The sequence below is a fragment of the Vicugna pacos genome, chromosome 10 (assembly GCF_048564905.1).
Source record: "Vicugna pacos chromosome 10, VicPac4, whole genome shotgun sequence".
NCBI classification, from domain to species: Eukaryota; Metazoa; Chordata; class Mammalia; order Artiodactyla; family Camelidae; genus Vicugna; species Vicugna pacos.
In genome coordinates this window covers 34004903-34028063 of record NC_132996.1, presented here as the reverse complement: position 1 = coordinate 34028063, position 23161 = coordinate 34004903, and the positions used below count along the sequence as shown (strand labels likewise).

At 45.7% G+C, this 23161-nt stretch overlaps 1 protein-coding gene and 1 long non-coding RNA gene across 2 annotated transcripts in view; one reads left to right on the top strand and one right to left on the bottom strand.

Moving 5' to 3' along the window:
- ZBED5 (zinc finger BED-type containing 5) overlaps positions 1–23161 on the top strand; it is an 83608-nt gene that overhangs the window by 3520 nt on the left and 56927 nt on the right. The window lies entirely within an intron of this gene.
- LOC140698972 (uncharacterized) lies at positions 1761–17894 on the bottom strand. The gene is made up of 4 exons (XR_012076981.1): positions 17746–17894; positions 16548–16650; positions 7984–8184; positions 1761–3546 (listed from the first exon to the last, which is right to left on the bottom strand). It is a non-coding gene; the product is annotated as an uncharacterized lncRNA (long non-coding RNA).

Here is a 23161-nt window from a genome sequence, read left to right as displayed (position 1 = left end):
ACTGTAGGTGTGCAGATGTGAGATTTTAAACACATGTTTTTAACCCCTTGGTGAACCTCTGTTTTCTCAGGGGCTGGAGACAATATTACTTCTCCCCTTCGAGTTTACAAACTCAGTGCCTAACGGTACCAGGCAAGGAAAATAAATGACGTCTGAGAATAAAATAGCAAGGGATTGCATTCAACTTCTAATGCTAGAGGTAGACAAGCTCAAAATATTTTTTAAAACATTGTGCAAGCTAAACAAAACACACTTTTCCAGCATTTAACCAGCATCTAAGTTATTTTTTTAATCTTTTTTTTTTTGTATTGAAGTATTGTCACCGGCATGTAAATTCTTATTCATCAGACTCTTGTGAGAATTAAGTGAGATAACACATATCAAGTGCTTTGCATAGCAGAGAAGCTAAACAAAAATAGACATTCATTTATACGAAGTTCAAGAACAAGCTAAACTAATCTACAGTGATAGGAATCAGAAGAGCGTTTACCTGGGAGGAGGACGGGCATTGACTGTGAAGCATATAAGGCAGCCTTTGTGGTGTGTTGGAAATTGTTCATACCTTGTTCTGGGTTGGGAACGTGTCTGTAAACACATAGGAAAATTCACTGAGCTGTACACTTAAGCTTTGTGAACTTTGTTGCATTAAAGGTACACTTCAATCCAAAAGGAAATTTTAAAAGAGGTCCTTCCCAGAGTAATAAGTACTTGGTTATAAACTGGTCAATGGTTGTTATAGTTGTTATTATCATTATTACTTTTACCATTATTATGATGATTATGCCACAAAGTCAGTAAGCCAACTAAATGAGCAACAAACATTCACTAAAGACCCACGGTGTGCTGGGTGCTTTATGTCAGATTATGTTTTCTAAAAATGACCACACCAGTGTTTCTGTATGTAAGTATGTCTCCTTCCCGCATGCTTGTGCTACGGTGTGAGAGGTGGGTCCTGTGTCCCTTGTCATTGAATCTGGCCTGGGCTTGTGACACTCTCATACATAGAATGCCACAGACATGATGCAAAGTGACTTCTGAGATTGGGTCGTAAGAAGCACACGGCTTCTGCCTGGCTCTCTCTTGGAACATGTGCCTTGGAAGCCCTTCATGTAAAAAGTCTGGCTACCCTGAAGGCGCCACGCTGGAGACGTCACGTGGAGAGAGCACACAGAGAACAACGCAGGAGTGCTGACTCTACCAGCCCCTGGCTGTTCAAGTCTTCTTGGCCCAGGCCCCAGACACAGGAGTCAGTCAGCTTTTAAAATGACCCCAGACACCACCTGATGGCAACGTCATGAGAGACCCTGAGCCAGGACCACTCAGCCAAGCTGCTTCTCGATTCCTGACCCTCAGAAATTATAAGAGATAATAAGTGACTGTCATTGCTGTGGCCAGTAAGTTTTGGGGTGTCTGATCTGTATGAGCAGCAACAGACAAGCAATGGAAACTTTGGGGTCTGAAAGGTGTATGACGCTGTAACAAAAAAAAATTAAACATGAAACAGTGGCTTTGAGGGTAGAAGTTGGAAGTGTATTGAAGAAACTGTGGGATTTGATGGCCTTCAAGGAGGCTGTCCATGAGGACTTAAAGGAAACTAAGGAAGACCAGATTGGAAGATGGAGGAACAGAGATCTTTGTTAGATAGTGTGTTAGTCCGCTCGGGTTGCCGTAACAAAACACCACAGACTGAGTAGCTTAAACCACAGAAGTTTATTTCTTATAGTTCTGGAGGCTGGGGAGTCCAAGATCAAGGGGCCAGCCAATGCAGTTCCTGGTGGGAGTTCTCCTCCTGGCTTGCAGGCGTCCACATTCTCACGTGGCAGAGAAAGACACTCTGGTGTCTCTTCCTCTTCTTATAAGGGCACCAGTCTACAGATTAGGGCCCCACCCTTATGACCTCAAACTACTGTTATCACCTCTGCATAAGCCTGATCTCCAAACATGGTCACGTTGGGGCTTAGAGCTTCAATATATAAATCTGGACAGACAGAAGCCTTCAGCTCATAACATATAGAAAGGAAAATTTTAGCAACACTGTCTTCTGCGGTAAAAAGGAAAACAGAAAATGTACCAAATGAATTGGATGATCTAGCAAAGGAGATTTCAAGGTAGAATGTCAAAGATGTCACCTGGCCTCTTCCAGAGGCTTATAATCAAATGTGAAAAGAGAGAAAACATGTCAAAGGAAGGACCATTGAGCACAAAGCAGTCAAAACTTGCTGGGTTTGAAAATTAAGGTGTCTTACTCCTAGATTCTCCTGACAGGAAATGATGCTAAAATTTTAAAATGACCTCCCGGCAAAGATCAAATCTAGGGTACTGTCAGGATGCTGTGGTCTGAAGATGCAGCTGAGGGATTGAACATAAAACCCTGTATTAAGACCTTGGAAATATGTTAAGGTGGTGATGAAACCAGAAAAAAAAAAAAGTCCCTCATAGAGCCTCACCAGTAAGCAATGGAGCTTCTGGTGATCTTAAGTGTGGTGTGCCCTAACAGCCTGACAGGGAACTCAAGTTAGAAAAGGGCTTATGTCATTGATGTTTGTGGTTGTGACTTTTCTCTAAGGGAGCAAACACCAATAAGATTTATAGAAAACTCACAATGATTTTAAGATGATTGCATTGTCTGAAACACTGCCTATTTGGACAAAGAGATGCAGAGACAGTACAAAATGAAAATGGGTCTTTGGCCCTATCCAAACTATGAAAGAAAGGATGGCTCTGAGAGCTTCTGCCTCTGAACCCAGAGGTGGAGCCAAGAGCCATGGAGAACCGTTCCCAAGCAGCAGGGAAATTACCCATGTGCCCAGCAGAATTTCAGAATTGCTAAGAATTCCTGTGTACTCCCCATCCTTTTTTTGCTTTGTTTTGTTTTTATTTTTAACGAGAGGACCTATAATGATTGTCCTACGCCTGTCCCACCTTTGTATATTGGGTAGCGTGGAGATAATTTGTTTGGACCAAGAGGAACTGTACAGAGGAGTTGTGTTTGAGAAATTCACCCAACGAGCCTCATCTGAACCTGAACCTGATTAGATGACAAGCTAGATTCAGACATTCAGGTTGATGCTGTGATAGAATTAGACTTAGGGGACCCTGGAAAGGGGTGAGTGTATGTTCATATGAGAAATGTATGGCTCACCAGGAGCAGAAGGTAGACTGAGGTAGCCAACCTCCAATGACCCCTGCCTCCTGGTATTCTTGTCCTGGTACAGTCCCCTCTCCGACTGCATCAGGGCTGTGTGACCAACACAATACAGAGGTGATGAGGCTAGGTCATAAAGGGCCTAAAAGCATCTTCCTTGGGCTCAGGTCTTGGGCTCTGAGGGAAGCCAGCCCCCATGGTGTGAGGCCACTCACACATGCTGTGGAGAGGAACCGAGGCCTTGCCAATAGCCAGCACCAACTTGTGTGAGTGCACTGGCTTGAGGGTAGATCCTGCCGGTCCAGGCAAGCTATCAGATGAGGGCTGCCCAGCTGACATCTGCCCACAGCCTCCTAAGAGATCCTGAGCCAGAACCTTCCAGCCACGCTGCTCCAGAATTTCTGTCCCAGAGAAAGCATGAGAGAGAAAAAAAATGATTATTGTTGTTTTAAGTCACTAAGTTCCGGTGTGATTTGTTACACACTCAGAGATGATGAACACAACTCTATAGGGTATAATAAAAAAGAATCCGATGTAATCACTGGCCAGAGTACAAAGAAAATATGTAGACACAGAAGGACACACAGTGTCAGGCAGCATGATGTATCTCTCTCGTGGGTGTTGGTGCTGGGGATCAGGGGGTGACGTGTCGGGGAACAGCGAGACTTGGGGAGACAGTTTCACGAGGCGAGCTGGCTGTTTTAGATGGGAGTCTCTCCTTTCCGCCCTAAACCCTCTCAGGCCCTGGCTTTGTTGTTGCCAGGGAGGTCTTTCCCATTACACAGCTCTTGTGCATCCATCCGTCACCACGCGACAGAGGCAGGTCAGGGATCTCCAGCCCTGTTCCCAGAGGACTAAACTGAGAGTCCCATTGGGTAACTGGCTTCTCTGGGCCCTGCGCACTTTCTGTTCCCATAACAGCTCTCAGCAACTCAAGGCTGCCTTTGGCTGCCAAAGGAATCAAAGACTCCGAAGAGCTTCAAGGCTGAACCAGAAACACACACTCAGGGACCACATATAGAGGGATGCAGGCCCTCTGTTCTGAAGGGGACTCTCAGTGAGTAGTAACTGCCTGGCTGCCTTAGAGCAATCTTTCACTTTAATCTTTCTATTAAAATCTAGGCCTCAGGATGCTGAAGCTGAACTAATATCATCACCCAGATTATGTCCTTTTTTCCATGTGGCCTCAGGACTTTCTGGGTCTCTGAGGCTCTTCCATATTATGTGGGGTTCAACTGGCCAGACTCAAGGCTCCATGTGGCTCTGACATTGTAGAATTCATGAGCGTTCGGTGGGACCTTCAATCCTGATGTCGGCATACTAATACCAGGCCATTCCCATTTCGAGTCTCCAGTGTACAAAATCAGTACCAAACAGGAAACTGCAGGCAGTAATTTATTCTGCATTTTCCCACTATAGGACTTGCTTTATATACATTGCTACATGGACTCTAATAAAATATTAACCAGACAAAGAAGGTTTCCACCAGCTTCCCCAGCCCCTGACATACTCTCCCCTTTCTGCCAGACACTCCTGGGTAGGGGACCTCCCTGGGACTGCAGCTGTGATTAAGAATAACTGCAGAGAGCCAGGCAGGAGGTCGGTTGCGAAAACAACCAAGCCCGTAAAAGAAAATGGAATGACATAAAGGAAAGTGACACAATAGGAAGTGAAATAATAAAATGGCCAAGCCAGATTAATGTCAGAGGACTCTGCCTAACACCCACCCTTGGTGGGTCTCTGGGTCTTGGTGGTCGATATATCTAAGAGGAGGGAGACAAATTGGAATACCTTCCTATCCAGCTCTCCCAGCTGACTCGGCTACCCAGGCCCTGGGGCAGTAGGGTGACCCTGGCAAAACAGGAAGATAGAGTGGAGTCTGCATCGGCCACAGTCAATGCTGGTGCCTGGTCCACTGGGCTCGGCTCCGGGGACCCAGACAAGCGCCAGGCTGGCACTTTGTAGCAGCCGTTACCCATGACCCAGGAAGAAGGAAACCTCCACTCTTTCCTCGTTACAGCATCTCTGCAGTAGCACATAGGACCAGGAATAGCTAAAAAAACCAGAAACACAGTAATGAAAACTTGGTCATTTGAAGGCTAAAGTTTGATCCCCCGAAGCAGGAATGCCCGAGAGCTTTGGGTGAGGGAGGCGTCTGCTCTGAAACCAGGAAAAGACCAGTGTGGAGCCATGCAGGTGGTGAGCTGGCATAGGAAACAGAAATGGGCTGGCAGAATCTGCAGAGTCAGGACAAGGCAGGCTGCAGGGAACTGGATGGTGCTTGGGTCGCTCGTGTCTAAAGAGGTCAATGTCACCCTGAGGAGCCAGGGATGGCAGTTAGCACATGGCCCTCTCTGAAGTGGAGCCTCATATTGTGTGTGGTTGTGAGTACAATTATGATGAGGATAACTGAGTAAACGAAATGCAATGACTCTCTTCTTAGCTAAGCTGTTTGTAAGCTTAGCTAAGCTTGTAAATTCCTAAATAAAGGGTGTCTGTTGGTACCTCTGTGGGCACAGGCGAGGTGCACAGTGGCCCCTTGATTCTCATCAGGGACAGACTCAGGAAGCAGGTCCCCTGTCCCTTCCCAACCAGAGGAAAGAGAGCGAGCCTCTTTCTGCTCAAATATGTGAGCCTCTCCTCTCCCTTTGAATCCCCTTCGCACTCAGTGAGAGGCAGACCCAAAACAAGATCTCTTGTCTTGACTCCTAGTCCAGTGCTCTTTCCCCTGGGCCGTGAAGAAGCAGGACTCAGGGCCTGGGCTCAGAAACAAACACCAAATCCCCATCAAATCGAAGTGGAACATTGTGCACCAGAAACCCCATTTTCTGTCTCGCATCCCAAGCCTTCCCACTCTAGAGAACCACACACACACTTAAGTGTGCACACACAAGCCCCGCCCACTGCTAGGCGTCAGCACCCAGTGTGGATTGTGAGGTGAAGGTGTGAGAACGGAGCTATGGATTGGCCCGGGTCCCAGGAAACACAGGTGGAGTGCAGGAGGTAGGCAGCCTGGGACTTGGCCTGCCTGCAGGACAACAGAGTAAGTGGACACTCTGCCCCCTCCCAGGGATGCAGACGGCCCAGCCAAGCGCACACCATTCCCTGCCAGCCCATGATAGCTGTGTGGACAAAACTGCCCTTACTTATCACTAACCTGCCTCCTCTCTGACCTCATCCCCATCACTACCCCCACCCCCATTCCGATTCTAGCCCTGGAGGTATTGCTTTTGTACAAGGACTGTGACATCAGAGCCTCACCTCTCCCCTGTGAGCCAAGCTTAGCTTATCCCAAAGACCTCAAGGCACCCAGTATCCTCATCCTGCTTCAGTCCTGAAGATACCAACTCAGATCCCAGCCCCTTGGCCAGTGTCTGTGCAGGCCCAGCCGCCCCAGGCAAGGTGAAGACAATGGGACACTCCTATCCCCAACCCTGCACCCAGAGGACTAGGAGGCTGCAGTCTGAATAGACATTTCTCCAAAGAAGACAGACCTATGGTCAGTAAGCATGAAAAGATGCTCAACATCATTAGTTATTAGGGAGACGCAAATCGGAACATCACAGAGACACCACTTGACACCCATTAGGATGGCTGCTCTCAATAAAATAGAAAATAAGTGTTGGGGAGGATGTGGAGATGTTAGAAGCCTCACACGTTGCTGGTGGGAATGTAAAATAGTGCAGTCACTGGGGAGAACAGTTTGACAGTTCCTCAAAAAATTAAACGTAGATTTGCTGTATAATCTAACAATTCTACTCCGAGGTATATACCCACCTCTCCCAAGAACGATTGGAGTAGGCTGTATTGAGGAGGTGTATTTGGTGAAGACTTGAGGGACGTAAAGTTTCAAGCCATAGAAGTATCTGTGTGAGGAGCAATCGGGACAAAGGAAACAGAGCAAAGGCTCTGAGCAGAGGGTGCCCGCCATGCTGGAGAAACAGCGGGGAGGCCAGTGTATGTGTCAGAGTGAGAAAGGGAATCACCACACAGAGAGGTGAGAGGGCGGCCAGGCAGGTCACAAAGGGCCTGGAAGGGGCTGTAAGTTCTCTCCATTAGATAAACTTGCTCCAAGGCCCCAGGGCTCCCAGCCCCGGGCAACCCCTCTTGATTTTCCTGGACCCTCGGTGGGAACATCAAGGCAGGAATGCCTGCCCAGCCTGTTCTGCCAAATGGGGGCCATGGCGCTGTCTCAGGAATGGCTGCCGTGTGCCCTGGCACTGAACTTGGCAGCCTAGACCCAGGCTGGCAGTGTGGCCCTCACACGTGTGCCCATGGCCTCTTCTGCTTGGTCCCATCCCTCAGCAGGGCTCACTCTCCCTCTAGCTCAGCGTATTTCCCCATTGCTGGGCACAAAGGAGATGTGAAGTAAGGCACTGACTGTGGTCTGGGTTGTTGATGCTTCTTTCCCAGCCAATGCCATTACTGCTAATTGACCTTTATTGGGCCCCCCATCACTTGGAAACCCATTTCAGTTCCCAGTTGCTCTCTGTGCCTCTGGAAGGTAAAACATCACAGGCTTCTAGCTGAACAATAATTATCTTGGCATTACGAGGCCAACCGGGCTCTTCAGCATAGCCCATTCCCTCTCTCCTCTTCCCAGCTTGGGAAAAAAAAAATATGTGAATCAATGTAAGAAAGTCATTTATTCTTCACTTTACGGGCTGCACACCAGCTAGTTTGTCAAGGGCTTTTAAAAGCCACTCACATTCTGCTCAGAAGGTTGCTTTGTCTTTTCCTCAGCCATTGATTTTTGCATCTTATTAGGATTGTTCTGTGCTCCTAAGGAATTAATAACAAATTAGTCTATGAGCTACAGCTCAGCCAGCTGGGCTCACCTGGACAGCCAGTCTGGGCTTTCTTCCTTTCTATTTGGCGCCAGGAGAACGGAGGTGTCCCCAGGGATGGTGTCTGGACTGGAGTGCAGCCATGGGGTGCCTGGTCTTACTCTGCATGGCCCAGAAGGAATGGGGGCTTCTCTGGGCTTGATCTTGGAATCCTGAGGATGGAGTGTAGACCTCTGGAGGTAACAAGGGAATCTGCAGAGAATAGTCAAAGGATGTGGTTTTGGAGCCAGATAAACTTGAGTTTGAATCCAAATTTAACTGGTGACTGGCTCTGTGGCCTGGGAAGTTGTCCTGGTGTTTCAGGGCTATGGGGATCCCAAGAATGTCATAATAGATGGGCCGCTTATGCTAGGTCTGCAGCTCATGCTGGGTCTCAGCAGCAGGAAGGGCTAAGGAGAGTGATAAAGGAAGCTAAGGAAGAGCAAGTCTGGAGTTGAGGGCAGAGCCTGACTAGAGGACAGAGCCTGGAGTGGGAGAGCCGGAAATCCATATCTCAATGTCCTGACTGGGGTACCTGAATAGTCAGGTCCCATCCAGGATGGCTTCAGCATCCAAGAAGTTCTACATGGGCCCTTGAGTTCAGAGAAGGACTCTACCGGGTGGGGCGGGGACACTGTACTACATACAAGACAAGAAACAGCACAGTGGCTAAGAGCATGAGCTGGGGGAAAGACTTCCAGGGTCCAAATCTTGACACTTAGGCAAGTCTCTTAACGGATTGTGCCTCAGTTTCCTCATCTGTAAAATGGGTCTAATCATTGACCACCACCCCCTCCAGGGAGTTATCATTAAGATGAAAGAGTTAATATATATTGAGGACTTAGAAAAGTATGTGGTCCCTAGTAAGTGCTATAGAGGGTTAACTTAAAAAGAAAAATGCAGGCTTGCCTATCACAGAAAATTTAATCCCAGTTTCCTCTTCCTATCTGCTTGTAGTATGAGTTAAAAATTATGGATGGCTTTGCAAGCCCAGGATTCATCTCTAGTGCTTCCTTCTCCCCCACCACCAGCCAAAGCAATCTCCAAGTCTTTCTGTCCCTCCCACCACCAGCCCAGGCATGCCACCACCTCTCCTCCTCTTAACCAGCACCAGTCCAAACTGCTATCTGGTATCCCTATGTCTGGTCTCGTGTTCCCCAATCTACTCATCACATCTCCAGGAGAATGATCTTTATAGATCAAAAATCTGGTCCTACAGCCTACTTAAGCCATTCCATTGTCTACAGGAGTCATTGAAACTCTTTAGCGCACAAGGTCCTCAAGAAATTCCTGCAGCTTCATTTACTGCCCTCAGCCCCATGGGTGATAGTCCACCAACACTGAATTGCCTGTTGTCATCCACACACCACACACACACAACCACACACACACACACTCCATGCTTCATTTGTTCTGTTCTCCCTGCCTAAAATATCCTCCGAGCTTCCCGCACTTCCCCCAACCCACCCCTCATCTCAGCACTGCCACACCCTAACCCCACTAGCTAAACCCAGCTAGCACCGAGGACCCAGAACCACTTCCTCCTGGAATCCTTCCCTGAAGGCACCAGTTGGATTAGACATCTGTGTCCATTAGGATAATCCTAGATAACAAATAAATTCCTAAATTTAAGTGACTTAACACAATCAAAGTTTGTTTCTCATTCCAGGATAGGCTAATGTAGGTGTCCCTGGTCAGTGGGCCACTTTCCCTCATGTGGAAATTAGGGGCAAGTCTTTTGGCTCTATGACCCCTGGGGTCTCAGAGACTTCTGCACCCAGCTGATGGCAGGGGTAAGAGCAGCTGTAAGAGGCACACCTGCTTCTTCAAATCCCTGGCCCAAAGTGGTGCAGCTCACTCCACTCATCCCAGTGTGAGAATGAGTCACAAGGTCAGTCCCTGATGGGATCTGTCCCCTTGCCACGTGGTGGACAGCTGGCCCTTGCCACCTCAGGGTGACTTCTTGGCTCTCCCTTAGCTCCCTAGCCCTACATCCACCTCAGTTATCAAAATGTGTGGCTGTGATCTGTGCCCAGGCCATCTCCCCCAGCAGGTTGTGAGCTCCTGAGGGCAGGGGCCTCGTTCCTTTGCCCCTGTGGGGCCAGCACCTGGCACGGGTGCTTCGTCTTGTGTTGGATAAACAGAGGAGGAGCTGAGTCAGAACCAGCTCCGTGGCTGGGCGGGTGACCCTGCAGACAAAAGGTCCTCCCAGCAAGCAGCAGAGCTAGGCTGGGGAAGGCAGGGGCTGCCAGGACAGAGACTGAAGGGAGATCTTGCCAGGAAAACATAAAAGACTGAGATTTGGACCTTTGAAAGGTTTGCATCTTCATCTCCGTGATATTTCTTAGGGCAAAAGGAGCTCAAACTCTGAGAGGTCTGAAATGTGTCCTCTGTAGCTAACACTTACATGGAGCCCATACTATATACCAAGCACTCTTCTAAGTGCTGTGCGTGCATTAATTCATACATCCTTGCAGTAATGCCATTTTACAGATGAGGAAACGGATGCTCAGCTCAGAGAGGTTCAACGACACGTGATACTCTCTCTGCCGCTTCTGGGATCCCCCAGAAGCCCTAGGACACGGACAGTTTCAGCCTATCTTCCAGCATTTCTTCCATGGGAATTAGATCTGGGGAGGTAGAGATATTTGACACCCTGGGGCTTTCTTACCCAGATCTGAACCTCAGGGCTCAGATAAGAGGCTAGAGGCCTGAGAGCACATTTCCAAGATTATTCTTCACTTTGAATGTTAAGCATTTTGCAAACTAAGGAAGACGAAACTTCCACGTTGTTTAACATCTTACAGTATCCTTCGGTCAAATTAAAAAATAGTAGAGGTTGAAACCAAATAACAAATTGCACGGCTCCAAGCCCATCTCAACAGGACACTTCTGCAGAATTAACAGGGATAACACTATGACAGGAGGCTTATCTCTTCATACAACACCAGGGCTGAATACCCAGGGGCCAGCAGTGCAGAAACACGGCTCCAATCAGCCGGGCTTCCCGTCCCAACACCGGGCATTTCCTCAGTCTTAACTGGATTACAACCACAGCCCCTCCGGGAAATCACTGCTTCAGAATTGTTTTACACTGATGACGAGAGAAACGGCTGTAATTTATCAGTGTAGGAATATCCAATGATGAGGCCACTGAGTGATGACTGCAGCCTCCCGTCCTCAGTGGCATCAGTCTGGGCTCCGAGCTACACATCTGTCATAGCCGGGGCCTGCCAGGTGACAGCCATGGAAGAGTTGGCTTCCCTCCCCATCACCTCGGGAGGGCCCAGCAGCCCCGACCTCTAGCAGAAGCAGGTGCCTCTGAGGCCTCCTCCTAATGTGGGTGCAGGAAGAGCAGAGTATGAGCAACAACACCTGCTGACCCACACCCCCTCCAAGACGGCCACAGAAGTCACTCTTCCTCCTCGCTTTTCCCACAAGTGGGTGGAGTGGCCTGTGACAAGGTAAGGTGCTCAGACTTTGAAGCCAGGCGGGCCCAAGTTCAATACATGACTCCAGGACATCCTGGCTATGTAACCTGTAAGACACACTGGGGACAGAACCTTCCACAAGTGGAATGTACCAGGGAAAAAGCTAATGAGTGGAAAACAGCTGAATCGGTACAATAGCCATAAACCAACACTTACAGGAACTAACTGTTTTATGTGTATATTCACTCATTTTGAAAACAAGCCGACACAACGGGTGCTGTTATTATATCTACTCTACAGTTAAGGAAACTATGGCAAAGTAAGGTTAAGGAATTTAACGAAGGCCACCAGGCTGTGACTGGCAGACGTGGGATTGGCCCCAGCAGTCTGGTTCAAGGGTTGTGTGCCTAATATTTTATACTCCTTTTAACAAGTAGGACTGTTATCTGTGTCCCAGGCACTGCACTGTGTTGAATTCTTTATACATATTACATCATTTTATCCACACAAGACATTATCCCCCGTGTGCAGATGAGTAAACTGAGGCACAGAAAACATATGCACTTACCCAAGTTCACACCAGTTCTAAGTAGCAGAGCCAGGACTCAAATCCAGGACTTCTGGCACTGTCTGTGTACTGAGCCACTGTCTATAAATACTATGCAGCGATTCTCTGCTTACTTTATATGCACACTTGCATTTAATTAACCCTCCCATCAGCTCCTAAGGAAGGCACTATTATTTTTTTTAATTTAATTTTTTGTTGAAGTGTAGTTGATTTACAATGTTAGTTTCAGGTGTACAGCAAAGCAATTCAGTTATACATATACACACATATATATGTTTTCTTTTCAGATTGTTTTCCTTTATATGTTATTACAAGAAATTGAATCTAGTTCCCTGTGCTATAGTGTAGGTCCTTGTAGGAAGGTACAATTATTAACTCCATTTTATACATTGGGAAGGTGAAGATTATAGAGTCCAAGCAAATTACAGTCAGTAATTGAGGATCCAGGATTCAAATCCAGATGTTTTCTGGAACCCTCTATTTAACCCCTATAATGCAATAACTTCCTACTCTGATCCAATGCCTGTTCAGATAAAGAATGTGTGAATTTGAATTCACTTGACCTAAAGCATAAATAGAACTGCTTACCACCCAGTTTAAGCACCACCTCCTCCGAGATGGCCTCCCTCAATCCCCTGGCAGATGTCTTCTTCTCTTCTTCCTCTGTTTAACCACTGGGTTTTTTTTTTTCCTGGCTTTTGCACCCAAAGTAGCTCTTGATCACTTCTATGGACAGTTCTGCTGTGACTGGGAGCGATTCCCTGTGCAGAGGAGCCTATGTGCTCTGGCCTGGCCCAGACCTCACTGCTGTGACCCTGGAGAGCAGGGTCAGTGAACAGAGGGAAGGCAGCCCAGGACCAGAGGCCTTGTGAGAAGCAAGAACCACGAGGACAGGAAAAATAGACAAGGGACCACAACAGCAACATGTGGAGGCATGGAAAGCAATTAAATGAGTGCTCCCTGACTTGGCAGAGCTGAGGAAATTGGCAGCAGAGAAACCTGAGAATTAGCACCATAGTAAAAGACACAGAATTGAGGCCTCTGGGATATGGGAGAAGGAAGTAAAACAAGTTATATTGGTTGAGAATTATTTAAGAAACAGTTAGAACCCTAGATATGGCTTGCTTTGTTCTCAAAAAAAGACACTTCTTGAAAGCGTAGTTTTTCTCAGTGTTCTAATTTTTTTAAATTTTATATGCATATTTCAATCAAATATTTCTTTGTGTGCAAAATATATGTTTTACCTCCTTAAAATACCTAAAAGTTAGTTAAAAGCTACTTTTGTTTAATCTATACATGATGATTACATGCATCTAACATTGGTAATTTAATGGAACACATTCCTTGCCCAATGGATGTATATATTTTTAAAGAATAAGCAGAATTATATGATATGAAATGCTATGTAAAGTTTCCTATGTAAAAATATTATGTATAATACTATTAAAATAAATATCCCGTGCTTTAATCCAGTGATAAATCAATAAAGTTTTAAAAGGTTAAAAAAAAAAAGCCCCAGGCGACTGCCTTGCCCAGTCTAGAGAAGACTAGCGCTTATTCTCTGGAGGGGACAAAACAGAGGGTGAAGGACAGCAGAACCATTTGAAGACCCTGACACTACAGTGAACAAAGTGAACACAATGTCCAGAACGTTCAGGCTTCCATGTTTCTTGCCACGCTGGACTCCCAGAGCATCAGCAACCAGGCCTTTGCCTTCCAGGCAGGGGAGTGAAAGAGCCTATAAGAAGAATCTGGCTGGTTCAAGAGGAAGGACTTGTAAAAATAGATACTGAGGTTCCCCCTCAACCAATGGCACAGTGGGGCTACCCTACTGAAGAGCTCCCAGTTGACAGGCACCAGCTACCAGGTTTTTAGTCCTCTTAGTCCTAAACGTGAGCTGATATCAGAGGATTACCAGGAACCTCAGGAAAGTCTCCAGCGTGAAGGATAGAGGCCAAAAGAAACAAGAGGGACAGGGGAGCAACCTGAAGGAAACAGACAATATTAAAAATAATCCGAATATCCTCAGAGACATTTAAAAAAATACTTTACATCCATAAAGCAAGAACAGGGTGCTATAAAACGAGTGTGGGGCATTCAGAGAACAAGGGAGAGCTCCAGGGAACTAGAAACATGAGAGCAGAAATGAGAAACTCAAAAGAGGGTTGAAGAGCTGAGGAAATCTCCCGGAAAGATGGAAAAAGAAGAAAATAAGCTGAGATCATTAAAGAACCAGTTCAGTGGGTCCCAACATCTGAGTAACAGGAATACCAGAAACAGAACATCAGAAATCCGACACCAATGCAACACTTTTCCAGCTTTGTAGTCTGCGTTTCCAGATGGAAAGGGCCACTAAGTGCCCGGAGACATGGATAAAAGTACCCTAACCAACTCATATCAATGCCGTATTTCAAAATGCAGGGAACAAAGAGAAGAGGCTACAAGTTTCCAGGAGGAAAAATAAAGAACTAGATTGCATACACAGAATTGGGAGTTAGAGATTTCAGACTTCTCAGAAATAACTCCAGTAGCTAGAAGGCAGTAGAATCATGCCTTCAAAACACTGAGGGAAAAGAATGTTCTGTTGGGCAAGGTCTCAAAAAATGTGTGTCCCACATCCCATTTCTCAGGAAGCTACTGACAATGTGGTTTTCCCAAATTAGAGCATAAACCCAAAAAGAGGAAGAATGGAATGCCAGAAACGGGAGACCCAGTGCAGGAGCGAGGCCAAAGGGGTGGAGAGAGATCTTAGGATGTCAGCTGAGCACCAGTCAGGGAAGGCAACCTGCACCAGCTGTTTGGAAGCCATGAAAACTCCTTAAAGGAGACAAATTGATGGAATATCTGGTGTGAATGAAAGGAATAGTGGACAACCTTTGGAGAGTTTGAGAGGACAGGAAGATGGAAGGGTGTATGTGTTTGGTGGCACAATAGAAAGAAAGTGGGCTAAATCCGCATTTTTTTTATAATGGGAAGTCAATCACTGATGCCTAAAACAAACCCACTCCCCAAAATTAAGAAACAGCAATACAAGTATATTGTTGGAAATAAGGTGATAAGGACCAGAAGACATATAGAGAAGATGAACATGGTTGCCTCTGTGGAGGGGGAAATGGAGAGGTGCCTGGAAGCTGATTTTTGCCTTAACAAACCTTGTAGAACTAGTTGAGTCTTTAAACGGTGTGCATTGTAATCCTGACAAAAATTAAAACTTAAAAAATTACAGTTTTCCCTGGCTTTGGAATGGAAACTGAAGAGAACAGAAGGGTGATGTCTGAAAGAACTCCAGCCCTTTCATGCTTTGATGATGAAATAAATAACTGTAATCATATTGCTGCACTTTTGCACCACCTTAGAATTTATTCACTCATTTATTCAACAAATATTGGTCAGGGTCCCACTGGATGAAAGCAGTTTTACAACCATTACCTCTGATGACCTGGCTTTGGAAATTAGATGGAAGTAACATGGGTTCCTAGCTCCCTCTTTCGTCAAGTTGATGCAGGGGCCACCCACTTCCCTGGGAGGAAGATGGTAGGTTCTGGACGTGTGATGCCAAGAAGTAGAAGAAACAGGCTCCTCTGAGCTGCTGTGGATGCTCCTCTGGTATGTCTAAAATGAGACATCTCACCACCCAAGGGTTAGCTTCCTTCCAAACTAATTCTTGTCCACAAGATAAACTCATATTTCTCCTATTAGTGGGGGGGGGGGGCATGAGAGAACAGAGTGGAATGAGGAAATGTGTCTGTTCTCCATTTTTCAGAATATTTGTGACTTAGAAAAGGGAATGTCATTGAAGTTCTACACCCTCTCTAGTGAGTAGAGAGGAACCTACACCATGTACATTTGGGTCATATGAAGTATGCCCTCCCTGAGCATCTTCTGCTCACTGTAAGCCACCAGAAATTTTGGAAAGCTCTCCCGTCCCCTCCACAGGGAGCCTGCATCACCTCCTCTACTTGGGAAGCAGCTGTGACTTCCTTGGCGATGTCATCTTCCATGGGAGAAGTGTCTAAGCTATTGGCCAAGGTGTGGCTTCAACTGCCTCAGGATTAAGGTGCATGAAGGCAAGACCAATGACTCCTCGTGCAAAGAAGGGTCACCAGGCAACAGAGTCAGCTCCTCTACCACAGAGGAAGAGAGGAAAGAAGGAAGGGAGAGTGGTAGGTTCGAAGTAAAGACAGTTAGGCGCTCTCCCTCTGCTGCCTATTTAATATCACGCTTGACTATCAGTCACTCCTCTTCATTATAGACTCCCAGAGCCACAGCCAAGACAGAGGGGGACTACAACACTTGCCCGTTGTAAAAGGTGCATTTCAGAGCCAAAAGATGCGCTTATATTCTATTTTAGCATCAGCAGTGAAAAGCAAATAACTTAGGGCATGACAACCAAGAAATAAGAAGAGAGATCTAATGTTTCCATAGAGAAGCAAATATGTGCACTTATTAATATCCTGAAACCAATGTTGCCATGAATAGTTCCTTCTCCTTTTATCCCACGCCTTTTGTCTAACACAGTGATATATTGCCACCCTTTCAAAACCCTGACACAGATGACATTGAAGCAAATTATTTACCTCGGCCAGATTTCTCAGTTGAAATGGAGATAGCTGATGTGTACATTTTTCCATCTAATTAACATTCCACGGTCTGAATAGCTCTTATCGTGCCCTGGGTCCCCTGTGAATGGGTGAATAGATAGAAAGATCCATAAACAGCTTGGCTTGCATAGAATGAGATTTTTCTTTGGACAAAGAGAAAATGGAATGAATCATTGTCATCTGGATGGGAGCAGTCATCAGAGACTAGCACACAAGCACTCTCTCCCCTGTGTACACAACACAAGTGTGTTACGTAGCACCAGCAGCCATCTCCAGGGGATCTTGGCCCACTCCCCATCTCTGCACTTGGCCATGTAATTTTTTTCACCCAGGTGTTTGTTGGTATTTGTTTGCTTGGTGTGGTAGTTTCCAAAATATGTGCCAGGTTGTTTTTTTTTTTTTTTGGATACTTCTCCACTCAAGAAGTGTAGATTAATTCTCCTCCCCTTAGACATAGTGACTCATTTTGAACAAATAGATGGTGTGTCACTTCTCAGACTAGATCAAAAAGTGCATTCCACTCTCACTGTCTCCCTCTCCAATCACTCACTCTGGGGAAGCCCAGTTGCCATTACAAGAAGCAATGCTATATAAGACTCATGCAGCCCTATAGAGGGAAACTGAGGCCTCTTGCCAACAGCCATGTGAGTAAACTATCCTGAAAGTGGATCGCCAGCCCCAGACGAGCCTTCAGATGAGACCACAGCCCTAGCTGACTTCGTGAGTGTAACGTTGGGAGAGACCCTGAGCCAGAACCACCAAGCAAAGCCATTCCCAATCACCTGACTCTCAGAAATTGTGTGATACAATAAATGTTTGTTGCTTCAAGCTGCTAAATTTTGGGGGTAATCTGCCATGAAGCAATAGTGAACTAATACACTCTGTGGCTTCTCTTGACTCTCATCACATATTTACAGGAAAAAAATTTTTCTTCCAAATATTCAAAGACCAAAATGACTGCAGCCTCCCCAGCAAGACTCCAAAGCCACTACAAAGTGAGGCTGAGGGGATCAGAAGTGTGCTCAGGCCTTCAAGAAGCTAGCCAGATCCCTGGAACTACACAGCTTGCTGGAGAAGGAAACAGAAGAACTGAAGGAAAATGTCAAGAACGTGCCTCAGGCCACCCATTACTCATGCCCTCCTTCCTCAGTGCATCCTCCAGGTACTGTCTTACCTCTCACGGAGTTCACTGTGCTCATCAGCTGTACACATACACATGTGCTTGGCCCCCTGCCTCGCTCCTTGTACACTGGGCTTCCCCCAGATACCAAAGCACCTGGCCACACTGCTGCTGACACCTGCAGACTCTGGCCCATGCCAGGTCCTGAGCCAACGCAGGACAGGCAGTGTCAGAGGTCCCTCAGTGCTTTCAAAGCAAGCTGGGCGTGGCAATCCCCATCAGCAGTGTGACTACAAATTAGCAGAATGGTTAAAGTTCTCTGTTTCAGAGCTAGACAGGAATGAGTTTGACTCCAGAATCCACTGTTGCCTACCTGATTGACCTTGTACAAAATAAGTAATACTTGGGTTCCTCCTCTGTCAAATGGGAGCATAATACTACCGATCTCCAATAGGATTACATGAAATCTACATAACCTCTTAATCCAGGGCCTGACATTTTGCTCAAAAAATGTTGCTATTAAGACCAGGAGTAGGAGGGTTGATATCACAGCTTAGAACCCCTTCCTAGCCCCATCAGTTACTTCCTTCCATCTCGTAAATTCTGGAGATTCCTCATACCTGATACGGGTGGCTTGTTTGGGGGTTTTCCCCTACTATTTTGCCCATTCTTTCCTGGTTTCTGTCAGCTCTGATCCTGGCTTCTGGCTTCTGGCTCCTGCCCGGACTCGCAGCCCGTTCCCAGGCCTCTGTCGTGCCTTGTCCTTGCTGGTATCTGCCCACATCCACCCTTGGACACCTTGCCTCACCCTGGCCAGCCCCAGCTAGTCTAGGGGAGATGAAGAAGAGCTCACCACCCAGACCACAGCACATTTCTACGCATCTTCAAGAGGCTTCCTGTCTGCTTTGTCTTTAGGAGGAAAGAAGGAATCTAGTCACCTCCCTTCGTGTAGGGCACTGCCTATTCTGGGGAAAGTCTGCTGAGGTCACTTAAATACCTGCTTAATTACTTCACTGCCACTCTCCCAGCTAAGCTGTCCTAGCAACGCCTAGCAACCAGTCCCTGTCATCAGCTGCTTCTGGAAGAGAATTCTTCTGTTTTATAAATAGTCTTTATTTGGTAGCCTTGGTTCAGAAAAGAGTAAGTTAAATAAAACTCCAAATGACAGGTAAGCCAATTCCATGTCATCCTCTTTACTTGGTTTTGCCTCCATTTTCCTGCGTGGGCCTAGTGGCACCCCTCCAGGGCCAAGTGTTCCCATTCAGAGACGGGTAGAGGCAGTACCAGGCAGTGTTTCAGAGCACATCTTTAGAGTCAGATGGACGTTCTAGCTCTGTGACATTGGACATATAATTTAACCTTGCTGGGCCTCAGTTTCTTCATCTGTAAAATGGGAGTGATCATGCACAGTGCCTGGCAGAGAGGACATCTTCCGTGCTGGGTGCTATGATTAAAAAGAATCTTAGATGTGAAAACAACAGCCATCTTTCCAGATGACACTACCGCAGAGCCAGTCAGTCTGGTTATCACGTGATTGTGAAATGCAGACAGTCTGCCTCTGGGGTTATGCAGACCGTGCCCCTCACCCTCCTGCCTGGTCCCCTAGCTGCCTCCCATCCTCTTGTGTGCTATCTCTGCTCCTTCCATGACCTCTATGAGAGCAAGAGTTTTTGTCTGTTCTTCACTACTGCATGCCAACACAGTGCTCGACGTGGAACAGTGTTCAGTAAATATTTGTCTGATGAATGAGTGTTTGCAGAGTACTATCTTATGCATACAGGTTCCCTTAGGAATTTCAAGTGCTAGTATGTGGGAATTCCTGGATCCCTAGCCTTATACATCTTAAATATACACCAGCCCCTAATAGCTGCCATGCTTTGTCTCTGTATACAGCCAGGACTAACCAAAACCCCAGATGTAGTATCTCAGACCGTCCTAAGTGCTGATTTCATTGCCAAGACTGTCTTCTGAGGATATAGATCACAAACTTGTTCCTCTGTAATTAAAGTTACAACCACAAGGAGAAAGCTAAAATGAAATGCAGATTGTCAAGACCTGGTGTGAACTATAAGGCAGGAGCGAAAGGAGGTGTCCTCAGCGTGCTGTCCTGACTTTGTTTCTTTCTCTAACCTGGTGGATCTGTCCTAAGCTGAGAGTCTAGTGGGAGAGAGGGAAGAGATGTCCAGACTGAGAGGAGGGAGCTTGTCCAGGGTGTGAAGAGGATGCAGGGCCAGGGCCAGAGCCTGCCAGCACCTGGGATCAAGAAACCAGGACTCTAAAGGAGGCCAGAGAATCTAAGCCATGTATTTGGAGGAAGCAGAGAGAAAAACCACAAGTGGGGGTAACAACAGATTTGTTGCCCAAGTGATCTGGATAGTGTAAGCGACTCCCTCCAGCAGATTCCAAGGATCTTCCAAACAGGCATGTTTGGAGGGCCCAAGCTCCATCTCCCCAGCCTGGGTCTTCTGCTAGAAATCAGAAGATTTTTATAAATACAGAGGCAGCTTATGAGCCCACCAGGGCCAACCTCTTGTGATCTAGCCCATGTCCTTCCAAACACTCATTTTGGAAGCAAAACTGAGAGGATCCCAGAGGGGTACACCAATTGGAAGGGCTGCCAGGGCCCCTGCACCACCTGAGGGTGATCCTCGCCGACCTCTACTAAGGGTCACGACACAGAGGGGAAGTTTGTTCTGCCATTCCCAGTACCTGGGTTCCTTGTACGTGGTCCAGGAAGCAGCCTCTCCCAGACGCAGGCAGAATGGAGACCCTGCCGCTCGAGGTCCATAGTAGACATGGATCAGGCTGAGCTGAACATCGAAGATTCTGCAGCACCTGTGCCCATCTTTTCTGCCAACCTCTTTAGAACCCAGGCTTTGTCTCCTAGAGTCACCACCTGTGAGACCATCCCGTGGAGAGCCTTATTTATAAAACTGTGAAACTGAGATTTAGAAAGGAGGCATGACTTCCATGTCACACATCAAATCCATGGGCAAGCTGGGACTAGGACACAGGGCTCCGGACTTCTGGTCCTAGGTTTTCTTTCCACTGCTTCCAGACCCCGACTAAGTCTCCCAGGACCTGACAAAGCATTCCCTGCTCTTAGTGACCAGGAATGTATTAGGTGCACGTCTACTCTCATCTGCAGCCTCTCCAGGGGCAGCTAGTAGAGTGGCGAAAGCGTGAGATTGTTGAAAGGCTTGATTTAGTGCCCAGCACAACATCTCACTAGCTGTGTGATGTAAGCCACTCACTTAACCTCTCTGATCCGCAGTGGGAATAACTGCAAAGTGGGAGCAACACTAACAGCTGTACTTCATGAAGTTGTTTAGAGGACTCAACGAAAACTGTATGAAAATGCTCTATATTTTCGAAAGTAATATACATGTCTCCTACAGTGTCGGTGGGAATGTAAATTGGTGCAGCCATTATGGAAAACAGTATGGTTATTCCTTAAAAAACTGAAAATAGACTTACCCTCTGATCCAGCAATCCCACTCCTGAGCATACATCTGGAGGAAACTAATTTGAAAAGTTACATGCACCCCAATATTCATAGAAGCACTATTTACAATAGCCAAGACATGGAAGCAACCTAAATGCCCATTGATAGATGACTGGATAAAGAAGTTGTAGTGTATGTGTATATATAATTGAATACTACTCAGCCATAAAAAAGAATAAAATAATGCATTTGCAGCAACATGGATGGACCTGGAGATTGTCATACTAAGTAAAGTAAGTCAGAAAGAAAAATAAAAATACCATATGATATCAATTATATGTGGAATCTTAAAAAAAAGGCACAAATGAACTTATTTACAAAGCAAAAACAGACTCACAGACATAGAAAACAAACTTACGGTTACCAGGAGGAAAAGGAGTGGGTAGAGGGCTAAAGTGGGAGTTCGGGATTTGCAGATACTAACTACTATATATTAAACAGATAAACAACAAAGTCTTACTGTGTAACACAGGGAACTATATTCAGTACCCTGTAATAGCCTATAATGAAAAAGAATATGAAAAGAATAACTGAATCACTACACTGTAAACCTGAAACTAACACATTGTAAACTATACTTCAATAAAAAATTAACATATATATAATTTTTCTTATTTTCTTCCCCATGTTTTTCAATGTTTTCCAGATTATCCACAATATTAATTTCAAAGGAAAAAATAAATTATATAGAGCTTTAAAAAAGAAAAAAATTTTTGAAGAAATGGTACATTTTACCTATCAAATTGGCAAAGCTTTCATTTCTCACTCTGACGTTGAAGGGTATATGGAGATGAGCACTGTCATGCACTGCTAGCAGGAGAACAAATTGGAGCTAGCTTTCTGGAAAATTATTTGGCAACAGGCATTGAGAGGCTTAAAAATAGTTTATACCTCTTGACCCAGTAAATCCACTTCTCAGCATCTAGGTAAAGGAAATTATTAGCTCGGCAGTTAAAAATAATAAGGCAGTCTGTAGCAGAATTTTTCTTTAACATACCTGAAAACTAGAAACAATCTAAATGTTGCCCAGTGAGAAATGATTAAATAACTTATGATACTCCTTACAATAAAATATCAGAAAGCCCCTAAAAGTCACCTTTTCAAAGAATCTTTAATGAACTGAGCAAATATTCATCATATATTAAAAAGTAAGTCAAACAGAATATTACACTGCATATGTCATAAAATTCCATTTTTTAAACACAGAGGGGAGACAGAGAAAGAAAAACTCACAAAAACATTAACAGCAATCTCTCTGGATGATGAGATATAAATATTTATAAATTTTTCTGCATTTTAAAATTAATTACAATGAGCTTGTTTTCTCTTACCACTAGAAAATGCTGTTACAAATCATTAAGTAAATATTTAAAGTTGTATGTTTTTGTCGCCATGGTAGCTACTGTTTACACTTACCTGTATCAGACCCTCTCTCGTTAGCGGTTAGAAGTTTTTGTTAACTTTGTGTGTCTAACTGGTTAGTGTGTTTGCTGCCGCTGCTTTCCACTCCCAAATTCCCCATCTTACATTTTTGTTTTGATTCATTTTTATGTAATTTGGAAAAAATTTTGGAGTCATTTTTATAGAAAAGGCACTCAAGTGGTACCTTTTCTTAGCCTTTGGAGATCAGGGAATGTTGTCGTGGATTGATGACAATGTGGCTGGGTGTCTTAGTTCTTCGGGTAGCTATAATAAAATATCATAGACAGGGTGGCTTATAAACAACAGAAATTTATTTCTCACAGCTCTGGAGGTAGGAAGTCCAAGATCAAGATTCCATGTCTGGTGAGGGCTCACTTCCTTGTTCATACACCCTCACATGGTAGAAGGTGGGAGGGAGCTCTCTGGGATCTCCTTATAAGGGCACAAATCTCATTCTTGAGGGCTCCACTCTCAGGACCTAAGTACCTTCCAAAGGTCCCACCTCCAAATACCACCACACTGAGGATTAGGTTTCAATATATG